The sequence below is a fragment of the Podarcis vaucheri genome (genome assembly GCF_965113315.1).
Source record: "Podarcis vaucheri genome assembly, chromosome: 1".
In the NCBI taxonomy this organism is placed as follows: domain Eukaryota; kingdom Metazoa; phylum Chordata; class Lepidosauria; order Squamata; family Lacertidae; genus Podarcis; species Podarcis vaucheri.
Window position 1 is genome coordinate 105,098,849 of NC_138759.1, and position 17,705 is coordinate 105,116,553.

Here is a 17,705-nt window from a genome sequence, read left to right on the forward strand (position 1 = left end):
ATTTCAGTTTAATGCATTTTTAAAAATAATGCTTTCTGATACTGTGTTTTCTTAAGCTCACAGAAGCTTTAGTTACAGGAGTAATTTTCATTTGTTATGGCATTTAAGTGGGACAGGGCACATATCTTCATCAAGAATTATTGAATCGATTTGCAACTGAGAATAGTTTATCCAGTTTTTTGTTCTTGTAGCAACTATAAATGTTTTCATCCATACTCTCAGGTATCATGCATGATGTCAATAGGAATAATGTGGTTCCAGAAGCCTAATAATAACAAGACTTGTCTCATAGTACTCAGAGAATCAATAGCCAGATGGTACTGGGATTCAGCTACCCACTCAGGGGTCATGTTTATTTTCTCACTGTATCAATAATCTACATATCAGTACTTGAGGTTTTGTTCTGAGAAAACAGGAGGTACTTCATGGTAATGCAGATAATGTTGCTTTCCTGTGCTGAGGGCTATAGAAATACATATTCTACCCATTCAGAATTTTCAGAGATCTCCATCAAGCATCTAGCTTTAAATTCATTGTAGAACCATTTTGAATCGTTGGCTTGTCCAATTGGTTCTCATTTGAACTGTATTTGTACAGTGGATTGTAGAAGTGCTGTGAAAATACTTCCAGCATCTGCCTTTCATTTTGCCACATCTTTTAAGACAAATTAATGAGACTCTGTTTAGATGAAGGGTAGGGCCAGTGACAGCAATGGCTACAGTTTTTGTTCATGGGTGGTCTTTCAACTTTAAGACTCCTGTGTTAGTAAAGGGAATTGGACAGGTGCAACTTTCTATCCCTTTGCAGCTGCTCCTTCTGAAGTCCTCTTCTAAATAGGTATTAAAGGTATAGGAACTCTAGCTTTGAAAGGTTTTTCCATTCCTGATCTAACTTACTAAAGGTAGACACCTGGCATTGCTGCTCCATGTCTGGTTCATGCATAGAAAACACTTAAATTTGTTCAAGCAAGTACAAATTATCTGTTCAATTTATGATGCTGTGTTCATTGCTTTTGTGTAATGTAAGTAATGTCACTATGTCATTAACTCCACTATGTCTTGGCCCATGTGTATAGTCAAATAATCTATTTGTAGCCACCATCGCAGGTTATACAATGATCAGGAAACTAGTTCTTAAGGTGCTACAGGACCTTTTCATTGTTACACTATGGAGACCGCTTGCAACCTTTCTTTGGAGCAAATTGGAAGAATTGTTGAGCTTTTCGGGGGGCAGGGGGAATCCTCCCCCCCAAAATGAAGTTTTTAAGCTATTTTTAAGGAAATTCAGCAAAAAAAAATGAACACTTCTGACATGGGTTGCCCTATGCTTGAGTAGACATTATTCTGCCTAGATGCTAATTCCAGCAGTTGAATCTTGGATATGTCTAGGAAATTCCGGACGTATGGCAACCCACAGGATTTTATCCTGTGAACTGCCCTGAGACCTGCAGGTATAGGGAGGTATATAAATTCAATCAATCAATCAGTTCCTCCAGTGTCGTATGAAGAAGGAAAACTAGATAATGTCACACAGCCCTGCTGAATACTGTGCTATCTAGTCCAGCATTTTTTTCTCACAGTGACCAACCAGGTGGCTTTGGGAAGCCTGCAGCAGGACATCAGTGCATGAACATTCTTCCCTACAAGATCCCCAGCAATGGTATTCATACTGCCTCTAATGTTGGAGGTAATATATAGTCATCATGGCATGTGACCATTGACAGCCTTATCCTCTGAATTCATTTAGTTCCCTTTTAAAGCCATCCAAGTTGGTGGCCACATTGCTACATCTTGTTAAAACTATGCACCGTGTAAAGAGATATACACATTCAATTTCTGAAAGAGGAGGAGAATGTGTGAGGGCTTTTGTGCCTGTATATCTGATAGCGGGTGGCGCTGTGGGTTAAACCACAGAGCTTAGGACTTGCTGATCAGAAGGTTGGCGGTTTGAATCCCTGCGACGGGGTGAGCTCCCGTTGCTCGGTCCCTGCTCCTGCCCACCTAGCAGTTCGAAAGCACGTCAAAGTGCAAGTAGATAAATAGGTACCGCTCCGGCGGGAAGGTGAACGACGTTTCTGTGCGCTGCTCTGGTTCGCCAGAGGTGGCTTAGTCATGCTGGCCACATGACCCGGAAGCTGTACGCCGACTCCCTCGGCCTATAGAGCGAGATGAGTGCGCAACCCCAGGTCGGTCACAACTGGACCTAATGGTCAGGGGTCCCTTTAACCTTTACCTTTTTTTTATCTGATAACACCTCTTGCACGGGTGGACTGTGCATTAGATTATGCAAAATCAAACAGCATGTCTCTAAACTAGATAGCTTCGGTCCTAATTGTTTCTTGCATGTTGGAAAGCATTTGAATACATGGAGGGCTCTTTCATTGCCACCAAGTCTCCCACGCACACTGCATCTACTTGCACTGCATCACATTGCATTTTGAAGGGTTTCCCTGAGTCTCAGCAGAGTTTTTTGTGGGGGCCACTGCAGGAAGGAGGAGGTTGTCAAGCCCTACCACAAATGCAGAGCACTGTCCGCAGTTCTTAGGATCCAACATCTTGCTTGCATGTTGAGCAATGACTATGAAGCCGAGAGTAATGTTTTTGGTGAAAGGTTCACTTTTGAAAATTAAATCCATCATACACTTCCATTTCTATGTATTAAACGTTAGTTTATGGTAAGGTACAATTTGAATTTATATTACTCTACGCTGTAAAATCCCTGCTCTATATGCACATCAAGATTAAGTAAATATTGTGCTGCAGAATAGATTTATTAGGACCTATTTCTACCTCCTATTTTCATTTTTGCCTATATGACCTAGTTTTTGAAAACCTAGGTTGGAATTTGCTGCATTGCTGATGTTTTCCTTTCAATCCATTGAAATTATTTTGTTACTAGTAAATTAGTTCTGCAGCACTGATAAATGCAGCATAACTAAAACAGCATGTCCAAGAATATAAGTAATCATTGCTTTTATTCAAACTATGTATAAAGAATATCATTTTTTTCCCTATTCTACAGCAATCTGTTATGTAGCATAGAATTGCATGACTATGTTGTGCTATGACCACTTGCTTTCTTGTTAATTATTCAAACACATGCTGTATAGATGGACTTAGACATAGGGTGTTCACCTATAGCATAGTTATGTACTGAACACTCAAGTGATCTATCAGGAGTATATTTACACAGCATTTTCTTATGGTGTACTATTATCAAACAGAATTCTGAGTCCTCCAGAGTTTATATAAACAAAAACGTTGAACTTGCTACTTTGTGTTTGACAGCCCTTTCCGAACTCTGGAATGACAGTTTTCAGAGTTAAAAATTCTGAATTTCACTGCAAAATGGTATTTTGTTTTCATTTGATTGAATGTGTTTGACCAAAACTTTCATAATCTGGTATTTTATTCAGACAAGTATTAGTTACTCTGAAGGAAGATAGGCATCTGTATACATATGAAAGAGGCATCTAGTTAATTCAGTAAGACCTGAGGGTGTGTGAGAGAATGTTGTTGGAAATGTGATGTGCAGTGAAATCCTATACATGCCTACTCAGAGGTAAGCCCCATTGAGTTCATTAGGACTGAAAAAGGTAAAGGTAAAGGACCCCTGACAGTTAAGTCCAGTCGCGAACAACTCTGGGGTTGTGGCGCTCATCTCGGTTTACTGGCAAGGGAGCCGACGTTTGTCCGCAGACAGTTTTTCTGGGTCATGTGGCTAGCATGACTAAGCCGCTTCTGGCAAAACCAGAGCAGCGCACGGAAACACTGTTTACCTTCCCACCAGAGCGGTTCCTATTTATCTACTTGCACTTGGCATGCTTTCGAACGGCTAGGTTGGCAGGAGCTGGGACCAAGCAACAGGAGCTCACCTCGTCACGGGGATGTGAACCGCCGACCTTCTGATCGGCAAGCCCGAGGCTTAGTGGTTTACACCATAGCAGGACTTACTCTCAGCAAATGTGAATAGGATTCGAGCCATAGATTTATGTTGGCTATATGTGTGAAGGCTGCTTCTGCATTCATTGCTGGATTAGAGCAATAGGCCTCAAGTTGAACACTTGTGTGATTCTTCATTGGCATACCTGTGTTGTAGGGGTGTAGTTTTTATGTAGTTTGGAAACTTCCTTTGGATTTATTCTTTTAAACCCTTTGCTATCTTTGTCTTCGAGTTTGGTGAAGCCCAAACTTTTGTGTGTAATTCTGTGAATCCTAACTTCCCTTTTTGCAGGGATGTGTTTTAAGAACATAGAGGCAAGCTCAAGGGCTTTGAGGCTGTGCCTGTATCTACCCCCTCCGTCATGGCCCCCAGCTACCTTCCCTCACTGTGTCTAAACCAGGAGGGTGCTTGACTCCAGCTACCATCATCCTTGACTATTGGTCATGTTGGATGGAGCTGATGGCAGCTGGAGTCCAATAAAATCTGGAGGGTATGACTTTGCTAGCTCCTGGTCTAAACCCTAATTCTTGCTATTTGACTGATATCTCAAGGCCAGTTAAACATATGCAAATACCAAATTACTGAGTTCAAAATAAAGCATGCCAAATTCATTTTCAAAATACACAACCTGAACATGCTGGTTTCTATAATTATTAGTATAATGTGTAATGTATTTAATCTACCATTATGATCAAAGTTCATTGCTTAACATGAAACAACAGGTGAGTTGCATATTCTTCGTTAGAAGCTAAATATTGTTCAAAGCCATACAAGGGAATACACATTAAGGGAATGTGTATACATCTTACAGAATTCTGTAAGTAACATAATTTGATTTGCCATAATATTTGGTTGTGAATTTGCTTATTGCAATCCTATGTGCACGTTTGCACTGAAACACCATAGGGAATGGGTAGGCAAACTAAGGCCTGGGGGCTGGATCCGGCCCAACTGCCTTCTAAATCCGGCCCTTGGACAGTTTGGGAATCAGCGTGTTTTTACATGAGTAGAATGTGTGCTTTTATTTAAAATGCATCTCTGGGTTATTTGTGGGGCATAGGAATTTGTTCATAAATTTTTTTTCAAAATATAGTCCGGCCCCCCACAAGGTCTGAGGGATAGTGGACCGGTCCCCTGCTGAAAAAGTTTGCTGACCCCTGCCATAGGGCTTACTGAAGCATTCAGTGGGTCTTACTCCCAGGTAAGTTAGGATTGCTACCTTAGTGTAGAATTAGATCTTTGGATAAAAAAAAATAACAGCAGACTTTGTCTGAAAGGATCAGGTTTTGTATAGGCATGTTAGTGAGATTAGGCTTCTGTATTGAGATGAATCTTCTCTTTAGGCTTCTTTATTGAGATGAATCTTCTTCCAAACTTAGTGAGTGAAAATAAAGCAGAGTCATTGCTGCTAATGCAGGGTCAAGGAATTAAAACAACAACAGAACAATATATATCTCTTCTTTAATGTTTCCTAATTTTTTTCTGGGGGCTAGTGTGTGGCACCATGCATAGCTTGCACAGTTTTTGTGTGGCCTATGATGTACTGTCTCAGAGGTCACCAAACTCCTTGGGCCAGTGGGCATATGTAGAATTTAAGAGAAGTGCTAGTCACAAAATGGCTGCTGCAAGGTGTGTGGCATAACAAAAAAAAAAAATGGTTGCTACATTAAAAAGCAGACAAAGACTGAACCAAAGCATGATGCGGTTGTTACGCCAATGAGCCACCCCATCAATGAAGGAAAAAGGCATCTATATCAGGTACTGTCTCATTAACTCACGAATGGTTCAGAATGGTAAGGAGGGTAAGTGTCCAGTCCTGGCATCCCATGAAATATTTGCATGTTTAAAGAGGCCAAGTCCCTGCAAATAAGACTGAGCAGTTAGCATGAACAGTCTCGGGTAATGTGGTTTATTGACCTGTTATCTGCTGAGATCTTTTGTTGGGCACCACAGGAAATACAGGTACCCATGAGCACCACATCAAAGACTCCTGCACGATATTGTTTTCTTCAGTATCTTTCTCCATGTCTCTGTTACTTTTTTTAAAAAAAAAATCTGCCCCGCTCCCTCCAGTTCAGGGTGTAGAATTTGAGTGTTGATGTTTTAAAGTTGTATTTTGTGTTAATATGAACTAAGAGAGGGATTAGCCACCACCTCCTTGGCTATTTCTCCTCCTTGGCTTTTTTCTACCAACCCCTAGATTTAGAGCTTGACTGCCATTATCAGTGTTTCACCTAGTTACATTTTTTTAGAATTAACATTGCAAAGCACAAAGAATTATCTGAAACAACTCAGTAGGTGAACTATGCTATCCACTAATTTTAAGGCTTGCTCATTTGAGAACCAGTGTGATATGATGGTTAAGTACTGGACAGACTCAAACTATGGTGGTACCTTGGGTTACAGACGCTTCAGGTTGCAGATGCTTCAGGTTACAGACTCCACAAACTCAGAAATAGTACCTCGGGTTAAGAACTTTGCTTCAGGATGAGAACAGAAATCGTGCTCCAGCGGCGCGGCAGTAGCAGGAGGCCCCATTAGCTAAAGTGGTACCTTAGGTTAAGAACAGTTTCAGGTTAAGAATAGACCTCCAGAACGAATTAAGTTCTTAACCTGAGGTACCACTGTATACACTTTGCTATACTCTCCCTGGATAGCTTTGAGCCAGTCAACATCCCTCAGCCCAACCTATCTCACAGAGTTGCCATGAGGACAACATTGGGGTGTGTGGATGCATGCTGCCCTGGTGTGTTGGGGGAATTGTTGTTGGTTGTTGGTTCTTCATAAACCATTTCGTTATTAATTCATAAAGTTCAGCTACGTTATACCTCTGTCTTTACTGTTCCTTAAGTTTGCTTTTCCCAAAGATTCCTAAAGATAACTTGTGGTGCTTTTGTGTAGAAGGAAATCAGATATGGAATGAAGTACTTGCATGCATCCTCTATAGGATGTGAGGGGAAGCAACAACTTGAGTTTTAAAGTAAGTGTACAAAACCACTTGCTTCTTTTGCCATGCTTGCATAAGCCCTTGCTTTGCACAGTCACATCTAGGGAGAAGCTTCTTGTGAAGAACCTAAGCAGGCGGTTGCCAACCTCTTTCGACCTAAGGGCACATTTGGAATCAGAGGCTGCCATCACAAAATGGCTGCCATAGCAGACCTGTTTATTTGTTTGATTGGTTGGTTGGCTGGTTCGTCAGTCAGTCTCCCTCTCAATATCTCAGGAAATATAGACCCAACCCCAGAGAGGGACAGAGAGGAAAGTGCGCGCACAGCACTTTATTGCAAAGCACAAACAATTTGTGCTTACTTTTTTCATTCTTTTGTTTAAAAAAATATTAAAGATTTCATGGTTTACAAAAGTATGTGCAATATCTCTATTTTCAAGTTACATTTTCTCCAAATGAGTTTCATTTGTTGAGATATTAGTGTTACATTAGGAAGGAAAGAGGGAAAGAGGTGGAGGGGGCAATGGTGAGTGGAGTGGGGTTGGGTGGCAATGCTATTCTACTTAGTGTATGTGTGCTTATTTTTGTCTGTCTTATCTTTTTGAACATATTTTCAGGGCGCTTATCCCCTTTCCTGCTAGGCTCTTCCTGCTAAGAGTCAGCCTAGAAAACTTTAAAAGAAAGTAGGAAAGAGTGATACCCTTCCTTCCCCCCCCCCCCCGCGTTTGCTTCCCTCCCCACTTCCAAAGTAGGTAAGGGTAGAGGCAAAGCCAGAGGTCTCATGGCCACCAGAGAGCATCTTGGGTGCAATTGTGCCTGCAGACACCACGTAATTCTGTGGTTAAAGGGTATACTTCAAAACGCAGCAACACTGAGCTGCTCAGTAACAAGAACATCAGTGCATGGAAGACACCTTTGCATTTCCTCATAATCTCTTGCATAAAACAATTTTCAACTCAATTTGGTGAGCCACCGATAATACCATTATCATGGATAATGAAAGCATCTATTCCTTGTCAGCTATGTCATTTTTAGGATTGAAAAGGACAGTAGCTGGAGAACAGTTTGTTGGAAAAAATGCTCCCCAAGTGCCTGATGAACCCAGCATTTAATCACTCGATAAAAATACTGCAGTGTGATATGTAATGTGATATTTTTAAAAGTGATTTAATGGCTGTTGTCACAAGAAGTTCTTTTGTGCAGTTAAAAAGCACTAAGGATGAAATAATTTCTCAGAAAATAGGAAGGTGTTTTTCCTTATCTAAGTTTGAGTAATGAACCAAGTTGGTGGTAATCCAAATGTGTTAACGTTATGTATTATTCTCTTGTATGGAGTTCTTTATGTCCTAAGGGCAGTGTTATATGAAAGTGGGGGGGAGGGAATGCAACAGCAAGTTTGAACTCCTTTTTCATAAATATAAATTAAGTTCATAGACCAGGTCATTGGAGTATTTTTTGTTTTGTTACTCTTTGCTAACATAAAATCAAAAATACAAATAAACAAACAAAATATAATCTTCTCTGACAACAAATGGAAATAAAATATGTACATCTATAGACATGGAAAATAATAAATCATTTTGAGGGCCCTTGAGACCCTAGCTCTGTAGTTCTTTCAGTTTCCCATTCCATGTAGCTGAGGTAAAAATGACCCCAACATTTTCAGCAGTTGCAGGGGAGCATGGACCACCACACAGCAATTGGCTTTTTTTTTTTAAGACTGAAGAATGAACATAGTGAAAACCAAGTTTTACTAAATTTTTCCACGCCTTTTGATCAGTTTGTCACCATTATCCAAGTGAGCTTGACCACAGTTACAGTGCACTCTCACGGGTCTTGTATCATTAAGTTGTATAATCTGGTCGTTTATTTCACACCTGATTACCTAGGATGTGAAAAATCTGTCTTGAGGGTATCAGTCTTCCTTATTGCTACATATTTGTTGTGTCATAGATAAGACCATATGGTTTCTATGCATTCATTGCCTCACCTGCTTTTGCCCACACCCACCACTGACTGTGGCACCTAGAATATTGACAGAATGCAACCCTCTGGCGAAGAACGGTTCCCCATCCTTTCTCCAGCAATTGTCTAGATTCATAATTATCAAGGTGTTCCTTCTTTTGTAGTATATAGCTGCACATGATTCTGATTTACTCGTATGACAGTCACTATTCTTGCTTGGGATCATTTGCTTTCAACTCGTATCTTTCCCACCTCAGTAATTAAACATAAAATCAAATGGATTCACGTAGATTACTTATTGCATCTGTAGAAGATTTGGGCTTTGCTTAACTGTTTCAGTCTAATCCATAATCATTGGGGCTGGGTGGGAGTTCAGTCTCAGGCAGAATACAATGGTACCTCGGGTTAAGAGCTTAATTCGTTCTGGAGGTCCATTCTTAACCTGAAACTGTTCTTAACCTGAGGTACCACTTTAGCTAATGGGGCCTCCCACTGCCGCCACACAATTTCTATTCTCATCCTGAAGCAACGTTCTTAACCCGAGGTACTACTTCTGGGTTAGCGGAGTCTGTAACCTGAAGCATCTGTAACCTGAAGCATCTGTAACCCGAGGTACCACTGTATATTGTAATAGAAAGCACAGGGCATGAGGTATGCTATGATGTTATAGGGGAGGCAATTGAAGGGCATGGCTGTGCGAACGTGTCCTTGCACATACTGCCAAGGAGGAGGAGGAGGAGTTTTGATTTGATATCCCGCCTTTCACTCCCTTTAAGGAGTCTCAAAGCGGCTAACATTCTCCTTTCCCTTCCTCCCCCACAACAAACACTCTGTGAGGTGAGTGGGGCTGAGAGACTTCAAAGAAGTGTGACTGGCCCAAGGTCACCCAGCAGCTGCATGTGGAGGAGCGGAGACGCGAACCCGGTTCCCCAGGTTACGAGACTACCGCTCTTAACCACTACACCACACTGGCTGTAATCCTCTGGTAAACATATTAATGATAGGTTGTAAGATGGCATGAACTCACAATAGTATAGAGCATCAACCAGGTTCTAAACAGTTAATTTAGTGCTAATATATTGCCAATTATGCAAGAAGTGCTCTTTCATTGCAGACTTTTCATGAAATAGTTGATTATTTTGCTGAATGTTTCAGTAAACAACTTTAAGAACAGCACTTCAGGAAAACATTATGCGTCTAAAAATAGCTTCAGCACAAAAGCATAATTTGCAGGTTTAATTTGCTATCCCACTATATTTTTGACATTTTCTTGCACAGAGGCTTGATCTGAATGACTTATTATTTCTCTGCACTATTAGTGCTCCAGTTGCAAGGCAAGACAATTTAAAGTAATTTTATACATTTAATTCCTTTCGCTCTTCTTGCATGGCTACAATTTTTTTAAAAATGGTTCTTTATAGTGCATATTTCAAAACAGATATGTGTATGAGGAACGTAAAAAAGATATTGGTGTTAAGTGTAGCTGATCAGATTCAGTGACTGTATATCCAGTTGCCTGGTGATGTTTAAAAAACATGTAAGTAAAGAGGAGTCATGTTTGTTTCTAGGGTATGGGCTTGAGGAGGGTTTAATGTGTCTGGTTTAATGAAAAGCTGTCACGATTGAAATCAATGTTTTTTTTTAAAAAAATTGATCTCTATTTCTTGCCTCATATTAAGGTACTTATAAAATACGTAGCTAAGTGGATCCATGCCATTTTTGGTAAATACAGGTAACTCCCCATTTGTGTGCTTTCAGCACATGCATGACTGCATGGCCCCCGTGAGGCTGAACCAGTTGTGCTGTCCTAAAACCACCTCTAATTCTGTTCCTCTCCTATTCAGTTTTTCTCCCACCACCCGACAGTATGTCATGTCTGCTGAATTTTGCGTGTGTGAGGTAGGGGCTTTCTTTTTTTAGGGGGGGAGAGGAGACAGTTGTGCCCTATTCCCTATTTTATCTCTTTTTCATCCCTGGGAACACTGACTTCTATGGGAGAGGATGCAACCTCTCAAGGAAGCTTGGTTCCCTAGCCAGTGGCAGAGGCCAGAGCCTGCTTTGCTTTTATAGTCCTACAGAAATCATGGGGTTGATTCTTTAACTTCTTTTCTGCAGATTTTTTGTACTAGTATGCGCCTCAGGGTTATCTCAAGCACGCCAGTCTCTCTCTTTCTCTTTTGTATGATTGGTATGGTTTTGGCTAAAGTGCTAAAAGACTCAAATCAGTACTAGTACATAGCACAGGCATCCCCAACCTTTGGCCCTCCATATGTTTTGGACTACAATTCCCATCATCCCTGACCACTGGTTCTGTTAGCTAGGGATCATGGGAGTTGTAGGCCAAAACATCTGGAGGGCCGCAGGTTGGGGATGCCTGATATAGTATATAGACAAGCAGAGCTGTGCGACAAAATGTTGCCGTTTGTTTGTGTTATGTTTGTGTTATCTGAACTGTGGGCTGAGACAGCTGAAGAATAAATGCTGGCATCAAATATAGTTCCTGCTCTCTTTTGGGCCTTACTTCAAGTAGTTGTTGGTTTTGAACATTTAAAAATGTGATCATTCTGCATGCATGTCAGTGGTGCATTAAGCTTCCAGATAAAACTGAGTGCTTGATCTGCCTGGAAGTAGCCCCACCTCTTGTCTGAAATATAACACTGCCCTGCCTGCATTGTAAGGCAGCTGAAAACATAGCCCACCGACCTACAATAGTGCAAAGAACTACACAGTCGGCTTGTTGTATACTACTCTCTCAGCTTCGGCCAACCTTAAATTCAGCAGAAGGGATAGAATAACTCTGGACAACCCAGCAGGTTTGTTGCTAAACACCAAGAACCTGACCTGAAATATTTAGTGTGTGCTACAATGCAGGGTTGTCATAATTCACTCTTTTCAGTCACAACCCCTCCCAACCTGCATATGGGGACAGTGAATTACAATTGCTTTAGAATATTTGTTAGGGTTTTGACTTTGAACTAATGAGTTAGAAAGAGCAGTAACTCTTCTCTTTGCCACTACTTATTCAGTGCCTGGCGAGCATGAGTGGACCCCTGGTGCTCAGTCCCATCTACCAAATCTGTGTGACGGGGTGAACTCCTGTTGCTTTGTCCCAGCTTCTGCCAACCTAGCAGTTTGGAAGCACACCAGTGCAAGTAGATAAATAGGTACCATTGTGGCGGGAAGGTAAATAGCGTTTCCGTGCACTCTGGTTTCCATCACAGTGTCCCGTTGCACCAGATGCCGTTTAATCATGCTGGCCACATGACCGATAAAGCTGTCTGTGGCAAACACCGGCTCCCTTGGCCTGAAGTGAGATGAGCGCCGCACCCCATAGTTGCCTTTGACTGGACTTAACCGTCCGGGGGTCCTTTACCTTACCTTTACCTACATTAGCATCTTGGATTACTCTATTGGTTTATATGAGTTGCTCTCAGTACTGTGACTTGGATATAGCTAAAAATCACTTCTCAATTTGAACCAGGAAGTGGCCTATCTAGGCAATGTTCCTTTCTACACTTTGTGTGACTATTCCAACCACTCCTTCCACTCAGCTATCAGGTTTTTCCTTCCACCAACTCCACCAGTCTCTCAATATCCAGTGCCATTGAATTTTTATGGGCCTGGTTTTGGGGGGAGGGGGGTTCTCCTCTTTGGTGTTTTTCGGTAGTTTTTTTGTACTTGTGCATGCCTCAAAGCTTTGAACTTCAAGGTTACTGTGAATCTGCTTCTACCTCTCTTGTGGGTGTGTTTCAGTTTTGGCTACATCATCCTGAGTATAAGACTAGAACTGATATTAGTATATAAACACAATAAAATATTTGTATTAAAATAATGTGACTAAAGTTAGTTACAAGTAAGTCCCTTTGGAAGCCAATGAGATGAAACACCACAGACAAATTCTTGCTTTCAGGGTTTCATATCGGATTAGAGCTCTGTATTCGATTCTATGTTCAACCCTGGAACATGTGAAAAATGACCCAGTATATCTGAGCCTGTGCAGAGCGAATTTTCTTCACCCTGAATCACAATTCATCAGAATTACGAAGTTTCCAGATAAGAGGCTGATAATTCCTAACAGATTTGAATCCTTGGATTTCTTTTTCTAGAAATTTAAGAACTGCTTTGCCTTCTTCCACTTACTTCAGTGCAATATGTATCCTGATCCTATGCTTACTTGGACTTTGCTATTTAATACATGTATTTACAGTTACAGACTTAGTCACAACTAATTTACATGTGATTATACTCACTGTTGGCAACTGAATTTACTATAAATATGTTCTCTTAAAAACTATGCCACAAAAAAGCTGTGCACGTCTTCCAAGTAAATTTTGTATGCTTAACCCATGCATTTGAATTATTAGTTTGGTTTCTGTGTTGTTCCTTTTAAAATTGCAGATGAATTCCATGTATATTCATAATCAAAACATGACCTGAATAGTTATCTGTACTACAGTTTCATTTCTTCAGTCTCTGCTTTTCTGCTGAGTCAATTTAACTAACTAAAATAAGCAGGAGAAGCATTTAACCCTGTGACTGTTCAATCTATATTTATTACATACATTAAGGGGTTCTTTCTTTTTAGATGCTGAATGTGTAATTTCCTGCTTCTTATTTGCACTGTTTTGCAGTAGGCATTCTGTCTCACTATGTTTGTATGCATTGAAGTGTGTTTGCTTGCAAACATGCACACACAAACAAATAGGGCTTTTTTGCTAACCCCCGGTCAAATGTAGAATATTTTCTTTTCTTTATGGAATGTAGTTTAATTCTATAAATCTTTCCCAAACAGTGAAGACAGAAACCATATATCCAGTCTATTGCTGCCATTTATTATTATTTGAATCTCCAGGACAAGCTGCTTTTTTCTGGAAAGCAAGAAATCCTCTGACTCTAATCAAACCAAGTTCTAAAAAAGAGCGTCTCTTACATTTGCCTAATACCACGATTACCTCACGTTAAGTCCCTCATTACCTGTTTAGTTTAATAAAATACAATTTCAGGAATACTGGGTCAGTAACAACTAGTAACTTATTGGTTGTTGTCAGAGGGGAGCACCAGTAATTAGTTACATTTTCTAGGCTACCTTTCTCAAATGATTAGTGGGAAATACCGTAAATAAAAGCCACACCTACCTGGTGTCAGTGATCCAACTAACAGAAGAGGGTAAGACCCAGGCACCTGATCATTTCAGTCTTTTGTACACTGATCATAGTACAGTCATACCCTGGATCCCAAACGCCTTGCGACTCGAACGTTTTGGCTCCTGAACGCCGCAAACCTGGAAGTGAGTGTTCCAGTTTGTGAATGCTCTTTGGAACCCAAACATCCGACATGGTTTCCGCCGCTTCTGATTGGCTGCAGGAGCTTCCTGCAACCAATCAGAAGTCGTGCCTTGGTTTCCAAACATTTTGGAAGTCGAATGGACTTCTGGAAAGGATTCCGTTCAGCTTCCAAGGTACCACTGTATAGGTAAGGCGGGAAAGATCCTATATAAAGGCTTTCATAATTTCTGTGTGTATCGATTGCCAAATTCATACTGCCCAATTATGTTGCATTCAGGTAATAAGCTGTCTGTCTTCAACACTTGTTTAAATGGATTCCCCCCCCAATTGTGTATAAGTGTATTATTGTCATACATGAATAGAAAGCTATCATTTTGAAATGTTCCGTGAGCAGTATGAATACTTTCTTTTACTACATTTACAGTTGCTAGCACTATTCAAGATGTTTGTCTTCTGGGCCTTCGTATGTTCTGTGCAGCATTTATTCCTGGAGGAGGGAGGAAAAGAAATTGAAATTTTAATGCTAAGTGGCTTAAGCTTAAAAGCACACACATGCTCCTATTTTTACATTGCTAAAACCCTGACACTACTGTCTGCAGTCCAACTTCAAACACTTTTCAAGGTTAAAAGGCTTGACAGAAAGTAGACTTGGTCTGAAAGTGACATTCTTAGCTGAAGCAAGCACTTTATGCCTACTAACAGTGCTAGCTAAAAAATTTTTTTGTAAAATCTCCATAGACAATTATGCAAATTACTTCTGCTGTTTATCATATTTGACAAGTCACAGATAATAGGAAGATGGTTGAACTTTATTTCTATTCAATACTATTAAATACTTGTGAAACGCCTGTCACGAGAAGCAGTTAGGTATATAGAGGGAGTACCTACATGTGGCGGAAACTCCTGAAATGTAGTTCATTGAAATTTTACCTATACATTGGCATTTAAAATAAAATTGGGCTTTTTTTTTAAAGTACTAATCTGAAAAAGAAGCTTCCAGTAAACAGACCCTAGAAATACTTGCACAGGTCCTTTGCATTGCCTCTTTCAGCCATATGTAGCCTCGCACATATCCTGGCACATACAATTCCATTGACACCTTTCTTCCAATTCCTGTTGTGTATTATATACTCTGGCCTTTAGAGTTGCTGTCCAGCATCACTGACAACATATGTACGCACATCATTTTATTTGTATGCTGTCTTTCCACACTTCAAACGATGCTCAGGGCAGCTTACAACATGAAAAAATACATAACAAGAACATAACAAAAGTAGTCATAAAACAAAAAACAAAACGTTTAAAAATAGACAGCCAAACTGAATATTTTCCACATAAATCACAAGATCTGAAATGAATACAAAAGAACCAACATCAACAGCAGCAGCAACCCCCCTGCCAACTACTTCTTCTTCTTCTTCTTTGGTGATCACTCGTAGCCGAGTAAGATTGTCTTCCATAAACACAGTTTTAACAACAACTCCCCACCCCAAGAGTCCATGCAGCAGCCTCAGCTTTTGTGGCTGTAGTGTCAGGCCCGCCCGCCCGCCCCCCCCCCCCAGGTCAGGGGGGAAAGGCCTGCAGGGCAGGGAGCAGGTCTGCCAGGACTCACAGCCAAAATGGGAACATAAAGAGCTACCTTGGACCAGTGCTCTGACTCTGTCTATCCGGCTACATTGACTGGAAGCAGCGCTCCAGAAGTTTTTCCCAGCTCTTCCTGGAATGTTGTGTATCCAAAGCATGAGCTCTATCATTAAGCTATAGCCCGTTTCCCAAAGAGAAGTCTCAAGCCCAAAACAGTGCTTCAGAAAACAGGCTCACACCATTCATCCAGTCGGTAAAACTTAATAGTAAAAAAGGCAGTATCAAGTCCAGGAGCCTTTTCTGGTCCTGGGATGTGGGGGAAAGAGTTTGTGGCTATACAGTTGAAGGTGCTGCAGCATCACCTATTTTGTCTTAGGCTTGGTGAATTGGGCCTGAAACAATGGGAGATGTTTGGTGCCTTGCTGTCAGTTCAGAGACTAATCTGTAGTAGTTTGTGTATCTATGCTGTGTGTCTCTGTGTGTAGCGTTCTCCCTTTTCTCAGCCACCTCTTGAGATATAAGGCAGCACTCTGGGCTGGTTTCCAAGTGAAGTGTAGCACACATAGTAGACATTGGTCTGTAAAATAAATAAAAAACATCTTATGCACACGTCTTGAGTGTGTTCTAGAAGATAGTTGAAGGACATACTACTTATGCTTAAACATGTCCTTTTGTTTTATTTCAGTTTCTTCCCTACCTTTCAACCCAGAAAGGTCTTCTAGACAGCTTACATATAATAATAAATGAATCTCAGCTGCTTACATTCCTTTGTGATGACCTATCCAGCCTTAATTCCCCACTTCTCATTAGGTCCCTGTGACTCTTTTCAGCCCTTCTCATACCCCTGGTTGCTGACATTGAAGTGGTAGTTGCCTGGCTACAAAGTCCTTATATCCTGATCCATGGTGATGTCCACCCCAAGGGATGGTGATGGCCCAAGCAAGATGGAAATCGGTAGGCCCAGAGTTGTGGAAAAGATAGGAAGGTAAGGCAAGGAGCAGCCAGGCCTTTGTACAAATGCCAAGGGGCTGGGGCTGGACTGTGCTCAGCGGTCCTACAGCTGAGGCCCAAAACACAAGTTGTCTCAGTGCATCTTGGAGCAACTGCACTAGGTAGTCATGGTGGAAACCCTGCCTCTGATTTCTGTATGTGGCCAGTTAAAGAATTACTCCCTTTTCTGCAGCTGGTGACTTTTTTTTTCTAATATAAGCAGTGGGATTTCACACTACTTTGAAGAGAGCTTGTTGGGGCTTTCCTGATCCTCCAGTGAGTCTGCAGTCCATTCAGCCCCATGGCAGAAGTTTCTCCTTGGGGTTCGGGGAGTATGTGGAACTGCTGGCCCTAGAGCCTAAAAGGCTGCTTTTGTGGGAGTCTTCTGCAACTGAGGATTCCTGGTTTGGGACCATGACACCTCCTCACATTCCCTCCAGGACTGCAGGACTTTTCACCTTCTTCCTTAGTACTTCAGTGTACCAGTCCTGTATAGGGAGAGGTAAAAAGCAAGTAAATATAATCAGCACTCGTAACCTGAAATATGCACACAGCAATTACATGCAGCAAGCTGTGGTTAATGTGTTTTACCTGCATCTGTTGCAGAAACTATATCTCTTGAAATGATCCAGTGCATGTGTTTGTTTTACTATCTATTAAAAACTAGTTTCTTATTTGCCGACTAATGAGTAAAAATCATCGATCTATGCATATGTAATAAGGGGATAGTATCTGATTTCTGGCAAAGACTTAGGCCTGTGTGCAAGTTGTGCTATCTGTCCTGTAAGCCCTGTTGGTTGCTTCAGCGCAGGGAGAAGTGTGATGTTTTTCACGTATGTAATCAGAAATTCAATGAATGCTCAAAGTTTCTGTAGACTAGTGTTTCTATTTTGAGATTGTAATGGAATAAATTGTTGCAGAATTAATTAGATTAGGATTACAATGTGTTAACGTACCAAGTTGCATAAATACTTTCATGCAAAGCAATGAAT

At 41.0% G+C, this 17,705-nt stretch overlaps 1 protein-coding gene across 6 annotated transcripts in view; it reads left to right on the forward strand.

Moving 5' to 3' along the window:
• The window catches only part of MBD5 (methyl-CpG binding domain protein 5), a 105,079-nt gene that overhangs the window by 46,279 nt on the left and 41,095 nt on the right, over window positions 1-17,705 (forward strand). For 2 of the 6 annotated variants that reach the window (XM_082197270.1, XM_082197273.1), the window contains exon 3: window positions 16,554-16,708. The exons of 3 other annotated variants lie outside the window; for them this stretch is intronic. The gene's annotated coding sequence lies outside the window, so the exon portion shown is untranslated. Of the gene's footprint in view, window positions 1-16,533; window positions 16,709-17,705 lie in introns of all 6 variants that reach the window. One more of the 6 variants, XM_082197271.1, reaches the window with a different exon arrangement.